At 38.6% G+C, this 6,024-nt stretch overlaps 1 non-coding gene across 1 annotated transcript; it reads right to left on the bottom strand.

Moving 5' to 3' along the window:
* Window positions 1-5,548: 5,548 nt before the first annotated feature.
* On the bottom strand, window positions 5,549-5,655 carry LOC133036348 (small nucleolar RNA R71). The gene has a single exon (XR_009687005.1). It is a non-coding gene; the product is annotated as a small nucleolar RNA R71 (small nucleolar RNA).
* Between the last annotated feature and the right edge of the window lie 369 nt (window positions 5,656-6,024).

The following is a 6,024-nucleotide window of genomic DNA, read 5'->3' as shown; positions in this document are numbered from 1 at the left end:
TATGGGCCATTGAATAGGAAGTATTATGAAGAATTGGGGGTTGTGCCAAAAGAGCTTGTTCCATCTACAGAAAAACCACCAGAGTTAGAACTAAAGGTGCTTCCTAACCATCTACGGTATGAATTCTTGGGAGAAGGCAAGAATCTTCCAGTGATAGTGTCAGCTTCACTTTCTGATGTGGAAACTGACATGTTGCTTAGAGTACTCCGTGCACACAATAAGGCTATTGGGTGGACATTGGATGATATTAAAGGAATCAGTCCCTCAACAGTTATGCATCAAATTTTGATGCAAGAGTACGCTAAACCAACTATTGATGCACAACGAAGACTTAATCCACCAATGAAAGAGGTTGTCAGAAAGGAGGTGGTCAAGTGGTTAGATGTTGGAGTGGCTAACCCATGCTTACCCAATTTCAGATAGCAAATGGGTTAGCCCGGTGCAAGTAATACCAAAGAAAGGGGGATGACAGTGATAAAGAATGAGAAGAACGAATTAATCCCCACAAGAACGGTTACTGGTTGGAGAATCTGCATTGACTACAGGAAGCTCAACAAGGCAACCAGGAAGGACCATTTTCTTTTGCCCTTCATTGATCAGATGTTAGACTGGCTGGCTGGGCAAGAGTAATACTGCGTCTTGGATGGCTATTCTGGGAATCATCAAATAGCCATAACACCTGAAGATCAGGAGAAGAACACATTTACATGTCCATATGGCACTTTTACTTTCAGGAGAATGCCCTTTGGACTATGTAATGCTCCTACAACATTTTAGAGGTGTATGATGGCTATCTTCTCAGACTTGATTGAAACATGTATAGAGACTTTTATGGATGATTTCTCAGTTTTCAGTTCTTCTTTTGATCGTTGTTTGGAGAACTTGGATAAAGTGCTAAGGTGTCAACAAAGCCAAGGTGTCAACAATAGGAAATTTACCCCTTCCTGTTTCTGTAAAAGGAGTTAGGAGTTTTTTGGGATATGCTGGATTCTACCGACGATTCATCAAAGACTTTTCGAAGATCTCAAAACCGCTGTCCAATCTGCTTGTTAATGGGGTTCCTTTTGAGTTTGGGAAAGCATGTTTGAAGGCTTTCACAACTCTTAAGGAGAAATTGATATCAGCGCCCATAGTCACTTCACCAAATTGAAAGTTACCATTTGAGTTGATGTGTGATGCAAGTGACTACGCAATTGGAGCAGTTTTGGGCCAACGAGTTGACAGGGTGTTTCACACCATCTACTATGCTAGTACAACCCTGAATGATGCTCAGCTGAACTATGCCACCACGGAGAAAGAAATGCTGGCCATTGTGTTTGCTTGTGATAAATTTCGGCCATATCTGATTGGGAATAAGGTAATAGTTTATACAGACCACTCACCAATTAAGTACGTCATGACCAAGAAGGATGCAAAACCAAGGTCGATTCGGTGGGTGCTTCTGCCAAGAGTTTGACATTGAAATAAAAGACAAGAAGGGGACTGAGAATCTAGTTGTTGATCATCTTTCAAGACTCGAAATAGAAGAAAGCCAAAATGCAAAAGAGGTGCAAATAAATGAAGAGTTTCCCGATGAACAACTCTTTAGTTTGAGGGAGAGCTTGATGGTACCCTGGTTTGCTGATTGTGTCAATTTCTTGGCTGCCAATGTGACTCCTCCGGAGATGTCTCGTCAACAATTGAAAAAGTTCTTTTTAGAGGTAAAACATTACTATTGGGAAGAGCCAATTCTTTACAAGCACTGCACCGATCAGATAATAAGGGGATGTGTGCCTGAAGAAGAGATGTATTCTATCTTGCTGACCCTCTTGACCCAGCCATGCAGTACACGCATGACCAGCTTAATTATCTTATTCAGCAAAACCTTCACATGCAGAGTTATATGGTGCGGAGGAGTGTATTTGACGAGAACCAAGTGCAACAGTTGAATTCGCTGATCACAATGATGAATGTTGGGATTGACGAGCCTAATTACTTGGCAAATCCACCCCGTTTTTATCCTTATGACCAGTCGCCTCCACCAAATCTCTTCTGATGGGGCTCATGCAAGTCTCTCTCTCCTAAATTTTATCTCATATTGGGAACAATGTGCATCTCTAGTTTGGGGGGAGGGATTTAAATTTTTCAGTTTATGTTTTTTTTTTTAGTTTAGTTTAGTTTTTGTGTTAGATTCATGTGTTGATAACTGAGCCGAAATATTGTTTGAACTACTGTTGTTTATCCGTGCAATGGATTGAGATTTAAACCGTGTGCTTGATTCATAAATTCTTTGAATTGAATTGGATGACTTGTAAACATTATTTTGTTACAATTTTTTTCATATAGATGTGAAGCATTGATTTTTGGATAGTATCACTTTTATTCTACATGGGTTTGTGGAATGTTTGCTTGACATGGAATAGAACTTGTGCGACTTACTCTCTTGAAGCGAAATCCTTGATGATTGTTGCTTGGAAAATGATTTAGGCAATTTTCTTTGGACCGATTGAGCCTTTCAAGCTTACCTGTAAAATTTTGTCCTTAGTATACCCAAAGTTGAGCTTTAGCCTGTTTCAAAATTTTACCCACTTAATTGAGTCTAATGTGTTGTCTTTAATTACTTTCATTCTCAATGTACCTTATTATGCCATATGCTTTTAATTAAGTTTGGGGGGAATGAAGTGTTTTGGGTAAGTGGGTAATATTTTGGAAGAGATTGAAAAATTATGGGAAGTGTCTTACCATCGATAGAAAAGAAAAAAAAAACAAAGTAATAAATCTGATAATTCTTCTTGAAAAAAAACAAAGAAAAAAAAACAAAGAAAAGGGAAAAATGGTAGTAGGCACATAAAAAAAAAGAAGTTTGCAATCTGTTACCAGTTTCTTTGGGATAAAAATATGGATAATTGAGGGTGTTTGATTGGTATGTTCTGCTTATGGTATAATGTAGCCTAAATGACTTTTCATCTACCCTTTTTTACCTAGGCTGTCACATTTCAACCAAAAAAGACCCTTTGATTTCGAGCAAGGGTTGTTGACATTAGTGGAGAGAGGTATGTCATGCAAGCATATTGAACATTGGTTGGCGGAATGTTGGAAAGTGTAGATTGGTTGTGATATGAGTTTCCAAAGAGATGTTTTGTTTCTATATGAATTGATTGTTTCTAACTTGTGCATCCAAGTTAATTCCTAGAGTGATTGAATTGAAATTCTGGTTATTCAATTGATTGAAGTTGCACAAGTGGTATGTTAGTTCAACTATTTCGAGGCTCAGTTATCTGATTGCGTCATTTTGTTTTTATTTCAGTTTTAAGTTTTAGTTTTACTCGAGGGCAATTAAAGGTTCAGTTTGGGGGAATTTGTTAGGCTACTTTTAGCCTATGTATCAGGTCACAATTCGAGTCGGTTTTTGATATTTTTGGACAGAATTACGCTTGTTTTCTATGTTTTCAGGTTTCTCGTAGCTGTTGGACGTTCAAGGCTTCAAAAGTGCAACAAAAGACAAGTTGAGCCAAGAAAAACACAGAAATCAGGATTTGGTTCACTTATGGCCGCGACGGATTTATTTACGGCGGCGGCTAATATTTGGCAGAGAGGTTGCTTTCGAGCTGGGGTCAGTAGCTGTTAGGTTATAATTAACCTATATTTCGGGTCTTTAAAAGTTAGCATTATCTCGTCTATTGGTGTCTTTTGGAGCAGTTTTACGCTTGATTTTCATTATTTCAGGTTCCCGGGGTGTTAAAGTTCGAATTCAGTCAAATGGCGAAAAACTGGGACAAACTTGGAAAAAATTGGAAAATTCGGCTCCAGATGCATCAGTAGTCGCGACCTCTGATGAGCCTGGTCGCGACCCTTTTTCCTGGTCGCGACCATGGTCGCGACTTCGTAAGATAGGCAGAAACTCGGTTTTTCGAGTTTTGCCTGTAGTCGCGACTTGCTTAAATGCTAGTCGCGACTAGGTACGGAAATCGCAGATTTGACCTAATTTTGATTTTTCACTCAATTGGAGGCTCACCACTCACCCCTATATAAGGAATACGACATTGAAGGTCAAAGGGAAGCAAAAACAGACCTAATAGTGGAGGCAAAGTGGAGAGGAAGCTATCTTGAAGACCCGGAGCGATATCACCTTCTAGTTTCTTTCTTTTACCCTTTTATTCATCTTTATGTTTGTTTTTATTTCTGAATTAATCATGGATGTTTTTAGAGTTATTATGAACTAAATTTCCCAATAAGGGAGGATGATGATTGTTGTTTAAGTTTATGCCTAGTTAATAAATAATTGCCATTCCTTCATCTTATGTGTGAATACTATCTTTATTTGTGTTTAATTTCATGTGCAAGCTTGATCACCTTTTACATGTTCTATGATCCTAATTCAAAATCTGAAAAGTGAGAATTAGGAATGCTAAAATTTGGATAGTCTAGGTTTTGATGTAAAACGAAAGTATTTACATAGCCTTAGTGACTAATAGATTATTGCTTAATGCTGATTTTGTGTTGATCTAATTAAGAAGTTAATTAGAGAACATATTATTTAGAACCTAAAAGATCTGAAAGGAGTTAGGTTAATTTATAATCTGTCTTTCACATTGAGATAAGGATAGCAATTAGGCATTAACATAGGTAACTTATCAACAGGATTCACCTCCCTAATCTCTCATCTTGATTAATCTTCGTTTATTTTCTCTTTAATTTCTGAGTTATTTACTTTTAAAATTGCAACTTATTATTTTACCAAATAGAATCATAATTATAATATAGTAGTACTTAATCCAATTCCCTGTGGTTTGACCTCACTTGCGTGAGATACTACTTGATACGTTCACTTGCGTAATAAACAGAAATTTCGTAACAAGTTTTTGGCGCCGTTGCCGGGGAATTGTTTAAAGATTGATATTACACAAAATTATAATAACTTCTAATTTGGTATATTTTCTCTTGCTGATTTTTCTAACCTTTTTCTTGCAATATTTTCTTGATCTATTTCAGGAATCATAAGTGTATGCGCTGTCAAGGACAAGCAGTGATATTACCAGTTGATCCCGAAATCGAGAAAACTTGTAGGAGAAACAGAAAGAACAAGAGGCAAGAGGGAGTTTCAGCAACTGCTGAAACCTCAGACATCATGGCTACCAATGCTGCAAACAATGGAGGCAATAACGGTAACAATGGTGGCGCAGTAGAAGATCAAGCTAATGGCCGCAGCTTGAGAGATTACATTCTCCCTACTCTGACGGGAGTGCAGTCATGTATCAGGCCACCGGCAGTGGATGCAAATAACTTTGAGATCAAACCTGCCATACTTCAGGTGGTGCAGTCTTCAGTTCAGTTTGGTGGCCTCCCTTCTGAAGATCCTAATCTGCATCTTTCTAACTTCATGGAACTTTGTGAAACCTTTAAAGTTAATGGAGTTAGTGATGATGCTATTCGACTGAGACTTTTCCCATTCTCTCTTAGAGAGCGAGCCAAGAGTTGGCTAAACTCCTTGCCACCCAACTCTATTGCCACCTAGAATGATCTTGCAACGAAATTCTTGTCAAAGTTCTTTCCTCCAGCCAAGTCTGCAAAGCTGAGAGGAGAAATTAATAACTTCTGCCAACAAGATAATGAATCTCTCCATGAGGCTTGGGAGAGGTTTAAAGATCTGATCAGAAAGTGCCCTCACCATGGTATAGAGAAGTGGATGCTGGTCCACAACTTCTATAATGGATTGGTAGGAAATACAAGAACTTTAATAGATGCTGCAGCTGGAGGAGCCTTTATGAGGAAGAGTGCTAATGAGGCTTATGATCTATTAGACGAGATGGCTCTAAACAATCAACAGTGGCCAACTGAGAGGAGTCAATCAAAGAAGATAGCTGGTGTGTTGGAGGTCGATGCCATCACCAAGTTGACAGCACAGGTTGAGGCATTGACAAAGATAATTGCAGGGCAAGCTAAACAAGCCCAAGTTGTGTGTGAGTTATGTGGGGGAAGCCATCACTTTTCAGAATGCCAAGCTGATGTGGATGATTTGCCAATGGATGAAGCTAAAGCCATTGG

The sequence above is a fragment of the Cannabis sativa genome, chromosome 3 (assembly GCF_029168945.1).
Source record: "Cannabis sativa cultivar Pink pepper isolate KNU-18-1 chromosome 3, ASM2916894v1, whole genome shotgun sequence".
Lineage (NCBI taxonomy): Eukaryota > Viridiplantae > Streptophyta > Magnoliopsida > Rosales > Cannabaceae > Cannabis > Cannabis sativa.
The sequence above is the reverse complement of the archived record's forward strand: the minus strand, read 5'-3'. Positions and strand labels throughout refer to the sequence as shown.